Genomic DNA, 14,810 nt, shown 5'->3' with positions numbered 1-14,810 from the left:
TACTTCGTCAAAGGCACAGCTGAGGTTCATAAAACAAGATACAAAGTACCCTTCTTCGACTGCGCATATTTACTAATCAACATGAGCGGGTTCAGACATTGCTCCTGAGTCCCCAGCCCTTCCCTAAAACCATACTGCACCTGACTCATCACATCCTGATCTCTCATCCATTCCTCACTATGCCATAAATCAATTTGCCCCAGTATTTTCACAGAGGAGTCTAAGAGTGACATTGGGCGAAAGGATTTGGTATCCTCTTTCACTTTTTGAACATGGGGACAATACATGCGGATTTCCATGAGGAAGGGATTCCTGCACTCATTGCCACATTTAAAACATTAAGCATTATAGGTGCCCACAGTTGAGGATAACTTTTGTATAGGTCCATTGGAATTACATCAGAGTCCGGCACTTTGTGGCTTGAGTTCTATATATTTCCCGAGTTGCTACATTTTCTTTCAGCCGGGTTCCAACAACACCTCATCTAGTGTGAATCTGATGGCCAAATTTAGGATATAACCTCATTGCTTATCCATTACCTCTCCTTGAGTTCCACCCAAGAAAATCCTACTAAAGTGACTCACTCACACGTCAGGGGGAATATTGCAGCCCAGCCTATCAGATGTTTCTGTCTCAAAGGTACCCCTATTTACTATCTTTCAGAACAAGCTTGAGTTTTTGGTGCACAATGCCTGCTCCAGATTCTCCCAAGCCTGCTCCTTGATCTGCTGTTTTCTCACCTCCAGAGCAAGTTTATACTGAGCCCACACTCTACACACATAGACCTTATCTCTGGTCTGTACCTTAAATGCCCTCTTCAACATTTTCCGCGCCACATAACAAGGTTTGTTGAACCATCTTCCCTGATGCTTAGGAATGGCCTTTTCATTTTTGGTCATGGGCTACTTGATGGCATCATTTACTTTATTTGCAGCCTCAATCACTTCCCCCGGTGGTAGAGATTCAGCCAAAAGAATCTCAATTATCAGATTAAAATTTTGGTTCACCACCCGCTTCACTACTTGTGGGATGCTCACCTGTCTACATCAAATTCTCCTGCCCTTATCTTATATTCTCAAACATACTGGCCCACCAATCACCGATGATCACATAGTGCATGGAAAGTTTAGGGACACCTTGATGGGGTTGTGATCACTAAAATACTGCCTTTAAACCTCTCCATACTGTACCAAATTTCTCATTAATGGCGATACAAAGATATAATCAATTATCGACCCAGCCCCTCTCCCCACAAAAGTTGGTACCTGATTTTCACAAACAGATTCCAGGTCAAAGACATTCAATGAACCCAAACTCTGCAGCTCCTTGATAGGGGACCTATGCCTCACAACCTGTATACCCTCAGACGTAGGCACACCCTGCTCCCACTCAAAAGGATTATCAACAGTGTAGTAGCCACCTTTGCATTAAAGTATCCAGATCAATTGCATGAAATTCCATACCACAGGACTCCAACCTTCCCTTCAGTATCTGCAACACGGAAAAAGGGCCCTAATTTTGCAACCAGAATCCCATGCTGCATTATAGAAGTTTCCCAAAAGGACATTATACTTATTCGGGAACACCATCAAAATGATGAGGAGACCCCGATGGTTGCTGTTAATCTGGTAAACTCTAGAGATACTAGAGATGGTAACTAATCCCCCCTTTGGGTGACACCTGGGCACCCGTTCAGTCGGAACAGCAAACCTTTGTAATCCATCCCATACTGTGGCTCCTTCTGAAGAAAGGTTCTTGGAGTAAAATAAAATCAAAACCTGAAATAAACTTTACCCATTGCACATCTTGCAGCTTTGCATCATATCCTGCCACATTCCAAGAGATTAGCGGAGTCAGGGAAGACACCTCACCCAACCCTCCCAAGCCAGGGACTGTATTAAAGGACCTCATCTTTTTCTTCCTGTGTTGACAACTAAGCCTTCCCAAACTGTCAATCATTCTCTTCCAGATCTGAGAGTGCAGTGAATCTATTTTCCACTGTAGGTGGTTGCAGGCCCTCCTGCCGATTGGGAAGGCTCCTGGCTCGAAGACCCCTCCTTGGCTCTTGAACCGGCGCTGCTTTCTCTCCAGTCCTGCCCAAGGATCTCCCTCTAATACCATTTCTACCTGTTTCCCTGCAGACCTACACGACTTTTCATGGGCCATCTTTACAAGCTTCACAAGGTTGCCTGTATTCAGATGGTGCGGAGGATGCTGGGTAACATTTTCCTGAGTTGCTAAGTTTTCTTTCAGCGGGGTTTCCTTTTCCGGGATGGAGCCATAATCCTCAAGATCCAATAACCCATGTTTTCTTCATGCTGGACTGGGCCGCCCGGAAAACAACAAGGAAACTGCTGCTTTCAGGGCCTGCAATTTTTCTTTTACCAGCCGCAGACATACCTCAATCATCTCCCTGAATTTTTCCAAAAGATTTTCAAAACCGAGGACTTGACCCAGACTGGGTCAGCCACCTTCCTGAATACCAGAGCAGCTCAAATTTTCAGAAAGTGCCACTTTAGATTTTTTACAAGGTTTCTTCAAAGTTTTTTTCCTCTTTTGAGAGGGCTACTACAACCGGGAGGGGAGTCAGACAAAGTACCCTTGCCATTTCTTAGAGGGTCATCGACAACACTATTTACCACTGCTGCCAAGGGGGATTTAAACAAGTCTGCCTGTTGTACCGCAGATTGACCATCATCATTTTCCACATGCTCATAAACCTCATCAATGGCTGATACTTGCTGCCAGTCACTCAGTTCCATAGAAAAATGTCTCTCTGCCAAATCTATCTCCTTTGAATCTACCCCCACTGCTGTGCTAAAAAGGAGTCTGAGTTGAATTTGGTGGCCCCTGGGACCCTACTAATTGATCACCATTCTGCAGATTCCTCTTCCTGCCCATCCTGCCAACCTATCTAGCAACTGTCTTTCACCAAATATGCTTCTCAATTGCTAGATGTTAGAAATGTGGTCTTTGGTTGGCAGTCAGGTTACCCCCTGTCCAAGGCAGGACTCTCTCTCTAGTCAGGGTAAAAGAGAATCACCCTCAGCTAACCCCTGCTTACCCCCTTGGTAGCTCAGCATGAGCAGTAGGCTTAACTTCAGAGTGCTAGGTGTAAAGTATTTGTACCAACACACACAGTAACTTAATGAAAACACTACAAAATGGAACAACACAGGTCTAGAAAAATAGGAAGTATTCATCTAAACAAAACAAGACCAAATACACAAGTGAAGTTCTCAATTAAAAATCAAAAAGAGTCTTTATGTAGTTTTAAACACATACTAACACTGTTAGCATGAAAATGTACCTTGGGTGCGTCAAAAATAACCCAGCACGGGCAAGTGTGTGTCAAAAAGGGCTTGCGATGCGTCGATTTCACGCACGAGCGAGACCTTACTTCGTTTCTCCTTTCGTCGGGTTGGGCGTGACGTTTCTTCTCGCCGCAGGAGAGCAATGTGTTGATACGGTCAGCACTCTCGGGTCCGGGCAGGCCTTGCGTTGTTTTTACACGCCCAGCGGTGTTTGCATCAGAAATCCAGCTGCACGATGATCCGAAAACCACGCAGCGCGGGTTGTGATCTCACCAGCCTCCATCAGCGATGCTGCGCATCATTTCTCCAGCTTTGTGCGTCGATTCTTTGGTCGCGTCACAGGCGAGCGTCGATTTTCAGCCGAGAAGCCTGCGGCACGTCGATTTCCCAGCCGCAGATTGGAGTTGCATCGATCTTTTCCCCGCACCGCGTTCTGTGTGTGGATTTCTTCCTCTTTGGCTGCCAGCTTCTCCTTTCAGGGTCCCAGGAACTGGATGGGCACCAGAGGGCAGATTGGGAGTCTCTCCAGAGACTCCAGGTGCTAGCATAGAGAAGCCTTTGCTGTTCCTGAGACTTCAAACAACAGGAGGCAAGCTCTAAATGAAGCCCTTGGAGATCTTCACAAGATGGAAGGCACACAAAGTCCAGTCTTGGCCGTCTTACTCTGGCAGAAGAAGCAACTGCAGGATAGCCCCATAAAGCACAGTCACAAGCAGGGCAGCTCTTCTTCCTCAGCTCTTCAGCTCTTCTCCAGGCAGAAGGTCCTCTTGGTTTCGAGAAGTATTCTAAAGTCTGTGGTTTTGGATGCCTTCTTATACCCAATTTCTAATTTGAAGTAGGCCTACTTCAAAGCAAAGCCTCTTTTGAATGTGAAATCCTGCCTTGCCCAGGCCAGGCCCCAGACACTCACCAGGGGGTTGGAGACTGCATTGTGTGAGGGCAGGCACAGCCCTTTCAGGTGTGAGTGAGCACTCCTCCCCTCCCTCCTAGCATAGATGGCTCATCAGGATAGGCAGGGTACACCCCAGCTCCCTTTTTCTCACTGTCTAGTGTGAGGTGCAACTGTCAAACTGACCCAAACAGGGAATCCACAAACAGGCAGATTCACAGAAGTGGTATAAGCAAGAAAATGCCCACTTTCTAAAAGTGGCATTTTCAAACACACAATCTTAAAATCAACTTTACTAAAAGATGTATTTTTAAATTGTGAGCTCAGAGACCCCAAACTCCACATGTCCATCCGCTCCCAAAGGGAATCTACACTTTAATCAGATTTAAAGGTAGCCCCCATGTTAACCTATGAGAGGGACAGGCCTTGCAACAGTGAAAAACGAATTTAGAAATATTTCACTGTCAGGACATATAAAATACATTACTATATGTGCTACCTAATGATACACTGCACCCTGCCCTTGGGGCTACCTAGGGCCTACCTAAGGGGTGTCTGACATGTAAGAAAAGGGAAGGTTTAGGCCTGGCAAGTGGGTACACTAGCCAAGTCGAATTTACAGTTAAAACTGGACACACAGACACTGTAGTGGCAGGTCTGAGACATGATTACAGAGCTAGTTTTGTAGGTGGCACAACCAGTGCTGCAGGTCCACTAGTAGCATTTGATTTACAGGCCCTGGCACCTCTAGTGCAGTTTACTAAGGACTTACTAGTAAATCAAATATGCCAATCATGGATAAATCAATTACATACAATTTACACAGAGAGCATATGCACTTTAGCACTGGTTAGCAGTGGTAAAGTGCTCAGAGTTCAAAAGCCAACAACAACAGGTCAGCAAAAATATGAGGCAGGAGGCAAAAAGATTGGGGATGACCCTGCATAAGCAAAAAAGTCCAACACTGGAAAATTACAACTTTAGGGGGGTGAGTCAAGAAGCTTCCTCCAGCTTTGACTTAGTAGGGATATTACAAATTAAAGCTCACCCTGCTTTTGCCAGATGTCAGAGTGGTGACCCAGCCCAACCTCTTCCAGCCGCTGAGGGGCACAGATGGGCCTGCTCTTGGCCTGGTCTTCGCCCGGGCACGTCCCACTCCGCTGTGCACTTTAATTTTTTTAAAGCGTCCCCGGCTTCCTGACCGGGACCCTGAGAGCTGGAGTCCTCCCTACTTCTGCCACTGAATACAGCACAGCGCGTCCCGCACGTCCCACTCCGCTGTGCACTTTCCCTTTTTTAAAGGGTCCCTGGCCTCCTGACCGGGACGCTGGGAGCTGGAGTCCTTGTTACTGGTGCCAATGAATACCGCAAAGTGCGTCCCGTACTGCAGTGCACTTTCCCTTTTTTAAAGCGTCCCGGGCCTCCTGACTGGGAGGCTATGCGCTGGGGTCCTTGTTACTGCTGTCACTGAATACCGCAAAGCACGTCCCATGTCCTGGTGCACTTTCCCTTTTTTAAAGCATCCCCGGCCTCCTGACTGGGACCCAGGGAGCTGGTGTCCTTGTTACTGCTGCCACTAAATAGCGCAAATCACATCCCACGCCACAGTGCACTTTCCCTTTTTTAAAGCGTCACCAGCCTCCTGATTGGGACGCTGGGAACTAGAGTTTTCAGTACTGCTGCCACTGAATAGCGCAAAGCACGTCCACCGGTTTGGGTTCAGGTTTCTGACTTGCACAAACCTGTGCGCATTTGAGATTATAAGAAGCAAATGGGTGGTGAAACTAGAGTAGATCAGATGTTGGAACCTTGAAGTGCTGTTCGTAAGGCTTACATTTGGTATAAGAAATAAAACTTTGCTCCAAGATCCAACACCACCCTCCTGTTGCATAATACCCATATTAATTTAAGGGGTGGATCACTATTTGAGGTTTGGCCCTCCTATACCTCAGATTCAAGATTTTTTAAAGATAAACAACTCAATCCACCCAAGATTAAAGTTTGAAATAAATATGTATAATTCTTCAATGATAAATTAATTTAATAAGAACAATTTCTCCAGTTTTTTTCTGAAGTGATAGATAGTTTTGCTAGAAATAGCTGATTTTTTCCAATTATTCTTTAGTGCAAAGGATTTTGTAAAACACAGCCAACACATGTTCCACCCTTTGTACAGCTGAAAGCCTGGGGCTTTCTCAAGGCTCAAAAAATAAATGGCATGCGCTGTAATGAGTCATTGATCTAAGAGGGTGAGTAAGTGTTTCCATTATCTTGTGTAAAAAATGAAGAACAAGACTGAATGGAAAGCACCCAGTGATTATTCAAACAAAAACAAAAAAAATGTTTGATTCACAAGGGGCTATAGCTACACAATTACAATTAAATCTGGTGAAGAGATCATACCGAAGATTTGCTTCCTCATGGTAGAAAAAGATATTTGTAGAAAACAGGCAGTTCCTGCGTATTTGTAATACCTCTAAATTAAATAGACTTCTGTCTGTGCCAAAGTACATCTTGTCAAAATATCTTTAGTATAAAGGTGAAAGAGCAAAAGAAAGAGGAAGATATGAGCCCTCATCCCCATGCAAGATGCAGCGATATACAAGCTAAGTACCAATTTGCATGATGAAACAAAGGGTACCTCTGAATTCAGTAGAGAGAAGTATTTCTCATACATTGCCCATTAGTATTCTCAACAGCATTTTTAGGTCAAAAACCATATCCAGAATGAGTACCTCTAAATGTGAAAAATAAATAGAGGATATATGGGCAATAGGTTGCCCTATGGTTCATAAACATTCATTAGTTAAAATATTGAATGCAAGACAGATAGGCCCTCATTATGAACCTGGCAGTCGGCGGTCATATGGTGGAAAGTACTGCCAACAGGCTGGTGGTACTTTCCACCATATTATGATATTGGCAGTTTGGCTGAAGCCAAACCACCAATGTACCACACCAACCACCACGTCTGTAACAGCCGCCATGCTGGAGATATCAATCTTCAGCCTGGCGGCATCACTGTACCGCCTGCGGTATGATGATCCCGCCTACCACCAGGGTTTCTGTGGCTTCCTTACTGCCACAAAAACCATGGCTGTAGGCACTATCAGTGACAGGGAATCCCTTCCCTGTCACTGATAGAGGTCTTCCCCACTCCCCCTTTCCAGATACCCCCACACCTCCCCTTCCTCTCCAAACCCCCCACATTCACGCTCCCCCTTCACACACACATGCATACACACACCCATTCCCACATGCATCCACACATGCACACATCCATTCACACACACATCCGCACACACTTACATACATACACACAGACACACATTCACAGAACACAACATACACGCACTCACACCTCCATACATGCATGCACATTCAACACAAAACACACACGCGCATACATGCATGCACAAACATTCACACACACCGCCCCCCCACACATACAACACCCCCAATTCCCCTCCCCTGTCGTGGCACCCACTTACCTGTGTTCAAGGGGTCCTCCAGCAGGATACGGGATGAGGCGCTGCTGCCATCAGCAGTGCCAGCCAGCAGAACACCTCCAGGCCGTATTATGGGTCATAATAAGGCTGGTGGCGGTCTACTGGCATGGCACTGCTGTTGGCAGCAGCGCCACCTTACTGCCATACGCCAGCATGGCCACAGCTGGATTTCCACCATTCTTCTGGTGGAAATCCAGCTGTGGTCATAATACAGCGGATGGCTGGTAGCTGCGGCCACGTTCTTTGGGTGGCCGTTGCCGCAGCAGTAGGTGGTTTTTACTGCCAATGTCATAATGAGGCTCATAATCTTTTCAAGTAGTAGGAAAGGTGCATACAAATCAGGCCATGATTCCATCAGTCTGAAAGCAATATCCATTCCATTACTTTGTAAAGCTACTTTGAATAAGATGACAACCTATTTTTGGACAGTAGGTATGCTGTAGTCAAGAGTGGGCCATATAATGAATGAAACACAAACTTAATACTTGTAAATCACAGTGGATTAGATGGTTTAAAGGAGTGAGCCTCTTCGGGCTTTGTGGAAAGAGGAGAGAGGAAAGGACATAGGCCCTCATTATGACCCTGGCGGTCGGGGTAATATGGTGGAAAGTACTGCCAACAGGCTGGCGGTACTTTCCACCATATTGTTGCTGAAGCCAAACTGAAAATGTACCACACCGACTGCCACGGCGGTAACAGTCGCCGGGCTGAAGATAACAATCTCCATCCCGGCGGCCACCACTGTACCGCCTGCGGTAAAATGACCCCATCTACCGCCATGGTTTCAGTGGCTTCCTTACCATGAAAACCATGGCGGTAGGCACTATCTGTGACAGGGAATCCCTTCCTTATCACTGATAGAGGTCTTCCCCACCCCCTCTCCAGATACACCACCAGCCACCCTTCCTCTCCAAACCCCCCATACATTCACGCACCCTCACACACACACAGCGCCACCTTGCTGCCATCCGCCGGCATGGCCACAGCTGGATTTCCACCGTTCTTCTGGTAGAAATCCAGCTGTGGTCATAATGCGACGGACGGCTTTGGCGGCCATCGCCGTGGCGGTAGGCGGTTTTTACCGCCAATGTCATAATGAGGGCCATAGTGTTGTTACAAACGCTGCAAACAGGAATTGGTCAATTGATAAATGACTGGTATTGAGTGGGAAGTTCTAAAGAGTTGTAACCACTCATTGCCGTAACATATTTAAGGAGCAAAAGATTAACAAATGCCAAACACGGTCAGTGGTTAGTCATGTGTATCAAGGCCGATAACCGTCTTACGGTTATTGAACTCAGTATCGGGTGGAAAGTTCTGCTGAGATAGAACACATGTTACTGTGACATTTTTAAGGAGCAAAGAACATAAAGGGGGTCATTCCAACCCTGGCGGTTGGTGTTAAAGCGGTGGCCAACCCGCCAACAGGCAGGCGGTAATAAAAATGGAATTCTGACCCTGGTGGGAACCGCCAACACAGGCCGCCACTTTAACACACCGACCGCCACGGCGGGCCAAACAAACAGAGCGGCGGTCACCGCCAACAGACAGGTGGCAGACAATGTCCCGCCCACACTATCACGACCCACCAATCCGCCACCTTTTCCGGGGCGGGCGCCCCGCCGATAAAAACACGGCAGAAACAGACTACGAACGGGAAAATGCTCACCTCTACACACTCCACGAGGAATCTGGACAGCATGGAACCCGAATTAAACATCCTACCAGCCATTGTCTTCCTGCTCCTCTACCAGGAGCACGAACGCCGGCGCAGAAGACAACGGTGAGTACTGCACCTACGACACAGGGGAGGGGGAGGAGAAAAGGTTACGGGCACACACATACACGACACCCCCCCCCCCAAATCCCTACACACCAATGCAGAGCAACAAGTCAGAGTGACACCCCCCAAACCCCCCGGAATAATGCCAAGACAAAATAAAATGTTCATTAAAATTGAAGTATATTAAAGCATATTTTAACTTACGTGAAATATGAAATTTATCAAATAAATATATTACAACATGAACAATATATACATAGTCCAAAAGTCCGGCACATATTGGCTACATTCCATTGTTCGTGGGCCAATGTGCATAAACACATGGGCAAATCCCACACACGAGACCCGATTCCATTGGAGAGAACACTGCTGGGGCATCAGATAATAAAACCACAGGCACCTCAGGGGGAAGGGAAGGGGGGGCACCTCAGCCACATGAGTCCACGACGCCAGATCCACGAGGGGCATTCATGCCCACTGTACCATCCTGGGGAGTGCAAAGCCACAGTCTCTCAAGTATCTACAGTGGGTGGATTGCCCATTGTACCATCCTGGGGAGTGCAAAGCCACAGTTTTCCAAGTCTCTACAGTGGGTGGATTGCCCACTGTACCATCCGGGGGAGTGCAAAGCCACAGTCCATCAGGTGGATTACAGACTCCACTGGTTATGGAGGAGGCATGTTGGCCAGAGTGCTTCGTGAAGCCCTGCCCGACACAGATCCGGCCCTGCCAATGGGCCAGCGGTGCTTGAGATGAAGGGCCCAGCGGAGCAGTTCAGAGACGGCGGTGCCCAGCGGAGCGGTGCCCAGCGGAGCGGTGCTTGACAGGAAGGGCCCAGCGGAGCAGTTCAGAGACGGCGGTGCCCAGCGGAGCGGTGCTTGAGATGAAGGGACCAGCGGAGCAGTTCAGAGACGGCGGTGCCCAGCGGAGCGGTGCTTGACAGGAAAGGCCCAGCAGAGCAGTTCAGAGACGGCGGTGCCCAGCGGAGCGGTGCTTGAGATGAAGGGCCCAGCGGAGCAGTTCAGAGACGGCGGTGCCCAGCGGAGCGGTGCTTGAGATGAAGGGCCCAGCAGAGCAGTTCAGAGACGGCGGTGCCCAGCGGAGCGGTGCTTGACAGGAAGGGCCCAGCGGAGCAGTTCAGAGACGGCGGTGCCCAGCGGAGCGGTGCTTGAGATGAAGGGCCCAGCGGAGCAGTTCAGAGACGGCGGTGCCCAGCGGAGCGGTGCTTGACAGGAAGGGCCCAGCGGAGCAGTTCAGAGACGGCGGTGCCCAGCGGAGCGGTGCTTGAGATGAAGGGCCCAGCGGAGCAGTTCAGAGACGGCGGTGCCCAGCGGAGCGGTGCTTGACAGGAAGGGCCCAGCGGAGCAGTTCAGAGACGGCGGTGCCCAGCGGAGCGGTGCTTGACAGGAAGGGCCCAGCGGAGCAGTTCAGAGACGGCGGTGCCCAGCGGAGCGGTGCTTGAAAGGAAGGGCCCAGCGGAGCGGTGCTTGACAGGAAGGGCCCAGCGGAGCGGTGCTTCTCACGGCGGGGCCCTGTTCAGCGGTGCTTGTCTTGGCAGGGCCCTGTTCAGCGGTGCTTCTCACGGCGGGGCCCTGTTCAGCGGTGCTTCTCACGGCGGGGCCCTGTTCAGCGGTGCTTCTCACGGCGGGGCCCTGTTCAGCGGTGCTTGTCTTGGCGGGGCCCTGTTTAGCAGTGCCTGTCTTGGCGGGGCCCTGTTCAGCGGTGCTTCTCACGGCGGGGCCCTGTTCAGCGGTGCTTGTCTTGGCGGGGCCCTGTTCAGCTGTGCCTGTCTTGGCGGGGCCCTGTTCAGCAGTGCTTCTCACGGCGGGCCCTGTTCAGCGGTGCTTCTCACGGCGGGCCCTGTTCAGCGGTGCTTGTCTTGGCGGGGCCCTGTTCAGCGGTACCTGTCTTGGCGGGGCCCTGTTCAGCGGTGCTTCTCACGGCGGGGCCCTGTTCAGCGGTGCTTCTCACGGCTGGGCCCTGTTCACCGGTGCTTCTCACAGCGGGGCCCTGTTCAGCGGTGCTTGTCTTGGCGGGGCCCTGTTCAGCGGTGCCTGTCTTGGCGGGCCCTGTTCAGCGGTGCTTCTCACGGCGGGGCCCTGTTCAGCGGTGCTTCTCACGGAGGGGCCCTGTTCAGCGGTGCTTCTCACGGCAGGGCCCTGTTCAGCGGTGCTTGTCTTGTGTTCCTAGGGAACCAGATCTGGCCAATAATTCCCGCTCAGTCGCCATCCGACCTTTCGCTTGCGGGGCCCTCCTGTGCTGGAGTCCTGGGCCCGTGGGTGTCCTCCGTCACAACCCAAATGGGGCTGGTGGGGCCCTCCTGGGCAGCTCGCCTGCTGCCGGACTTGTCCGCCCTGCTGCCCTTGCCCTCCTTGGCAGAAACTCTGGGGCCCTTGCCTCGCTTTGTGGATGGGCCAGGTGACGGTGCAAGGGTGATGTCCTTGGGGGCAGCCGTCTCAGGCCTGACGCGCCGGCCCTTCCCTTTTTTGGTTCTTTTCCCAGGGGGTGGGCTGGCTGTCCCCTTGCTGCTGGCCGATGTTCCTGCCCTAGGAGCTGGTGGACTCCAATAGCCCTGAACGATGGTCCTAGTAGGTGCAGGGCTTGTGGTGGCTGAGGTGCTGATTGGAGTCTTATGAGATGGAGGGGGTGGGTCAGTTGTTAGAAAGAGGTCAAGGTTGGAAAGGAAAATCAATTTAGAAAGACAGGGACGGGTAGTTGTAGTGGGTATGGGAGTGAAGGAAGAGGATGTGGTTGTAGGAGAGTGGAAGTCTGGTGTCTTTGGGTGCAGGTGCTTGTGCTGGAGGCTGTCGTGAGGTGGATGGCTGTTGGGTGGGTTACTGCCTGCGTTTGTGTGGTTTGGAAGAGGGGGTGACAGACACACTGGGAGAGGACACAGGGGACTTGTAAATGGCAGTGAGGGTGGTGACTGCACGTGTGCGGACTGTTCTGGTGCGTGTGGTGGTGATGGATGTACTGGCTGATGGTGGTGTGCATGCAGGTGTGAGTGGAGACGTCACAGGGAGGGAGGAGGGAGACGAGGAGGAGGGGGACACAGAGGAGGCAGTGGATGTTGGCATGTCTGCATGTGGATGTTGCTTGGGTGAATGCTTGTGTGATCTGTGGTGCTTATGTCTGGATGAGCTGCCCTTGGGTGTTGAGGTGTGTGCAGGCTGGTCTGTAGGTGTGTCTGGGATAGGCAGAGGAACAGGGGAGTGGGACTGGGTTGAGAAGTTGGAGGGGGGAGGCTAGACACAGGGACAATTGCTGCCGTCAGTGCTGAGGCCAGAGCGTTGAACGATCGCTGATGGGCAGCCTGACCCGAATGAATGCCCTCCAGGTATGCATTGCTCCGATGCACCTCCCTTTCTACCCCCTGGATGGCATTCAAAAGGATAGACTGCCCAACAATGAGCGTCTGGAGGAGGTCAATGATCTCTGCACTGAGGGCAGCAGGGGTAACTGGGGCTGGACCTGAGGTGCCAGGGGCGAAGGAGATGCCCGGTTTCCTGGCCGAGCGGGCACAGGGCGAAAGCTGAGGGGCTGCTGGGAGGGCGGAGCTGGTGCGCTGGGTGGCGGCTGTACCTGTTGTTGCGGTGGGCACGGATGTTGCCGCCACCACAAGGGAGATCCCTTCCGAGGACGTGTCGGTGTCGCTGACGTCTCCATGGGTCCCCGTTGTGGAGCTCCCCTCGCCCTCCGTCTCACTGGTGTACTCGGAGTCGGTTGCATGGCCTTCCGGGGCCATGTGAGATGCAGCTCCCTCGTGCGCCGATGCCACTTCTCCTCCGCCTGATTATGCTAATGCACACATGAACAGGAAAACCAAAAAAAAGGGGGGGGAGAAGAAAGAAAGACATGTTGAGTGCATGCATTGGCGGCACTGTTGGCGGAGAGGACAGACACTACGCCGTGCACTCGGGGTACACTACTCAATTATTGTGACTTGGCCTACAAGTCTATGGACGACAAATGCACACATAGGTGAGCCCGGACCATGGATAGCTGTACTTAGCACCCTACAGAGGTGGGGGGTGGGGGCACAGGGCCATGTCTAATGGAGGGGCCTAGCCTACAGAAACCGCCCTGGCCTAGAGATAGCCATAGCCCTCCTCCCCCACCCAGACACCTCCACTGTGCGCTAATATAGCAGAATGTGCTGATACTCACCCCCTTGTGTCTGCTGTGATGTCCTCACGTGTCCATCCAAATCGGGGTAGGCCACCGCCAGGATCCGGGACATCAGGGGGGTCAATTGCCGTGTGGCACCCCTCCTAGGTTGGGAGGCCATCCCCAGCAGAGCCTCGGCGGTCTTTCTGCTTCCGGGGCGGATGTCCTCCCACCTCTTGCGGCAGTGGGTGCCCCGTCTGTTGTGGACCCCCAGGGCCCGGACGTCCTTGGCGATGGCACGCCAAATGTCGATCTTCTGATGGGCGCTGACCTATGTGACATGGACAGCGTAGAACAAGAAATATCATCACTTTTCTGCATGGTCGATGTGAGTGGCCCCCCCTCCCCAACCTTGCCATGTGGCACATGCTCTCATCTGTCGTGCGTTGCACTCCTCATTCGCTCCCCTCCCCACCATCTTACATCCACTCCACTCAACACAGGCATAGCCCATACTACGTGCTCCCTGTGTACTTACCTGTTGGTCTGGAGGACCGTACAGTAGCGCATACTGGGGGAGGACCCCATCAACAAGTTTCTCCAATTCCTCAGATGTGAAGGCAGGGGCCCTTTCCCCAGTCGCAGCAGCCATTGTATCTTCCAGACCGAGGTCACAGCAGCACTTGCAGTATAGGTCCTCTCCTGTGGATGATCAAGTCTCGAGTGATTAAGCAGTTAGAAAATGGCGGTCACGCCCGCGGCGGTGCGTACCGCGGCGGTGCGTACCGCGGCGGTGCGTACCGCGACCGCCGGCGCACATCATCATTGGCTCCTGAGACCCATAGGGTTCAATGTTAACCAATGCTGCTTTGCGCCGTGGTCTTCGACCGCCTACCGCCACGGTGTGCCACGCCAGCGCATTGACCTCACATCCCATTGTCACACTTCACAGGTCAGGCAGCCGCCATTTCAAGGGCCCACATGGCTTAATTTCTACTGCGTCACACAGGCCTAGGCCTTGCATTGCCACTCATACAAGCCATTCAATGCATAGCGAATCGTGTACTGTGCAAGCTGTGGTTACGTACCTGTGGGTTGCTTGACTCTGTGCTCCATGTTGTCCTTCCTAGGCACCGTCCGCTGGGACTTGCGAGGAGATGGAGGAATCCTCCCGTGTACAGACCGCTGGTGGACCTGTCGACAATGGA

This window comes from Pleurodeles waltl, chromosome 4_1, assembly GCF_031143425.1.
Source record: "Pleurodeles waltl isolate 20211129_DDA chromosome 4_1, aPleWal1.hap1.20221129, whole genome shotgun sequence".
Lineage (NCBI taxonomy): Eukaryota > Metazoa > Chordata > Amphibia > Caudata > Salamandridae > Pleurodeles > Pleurodeles waltl.
The sequence above is the reverse complement of the archived record's forward strand: the minus strand, read 5'-3'. Positions refer to the sequence as shown.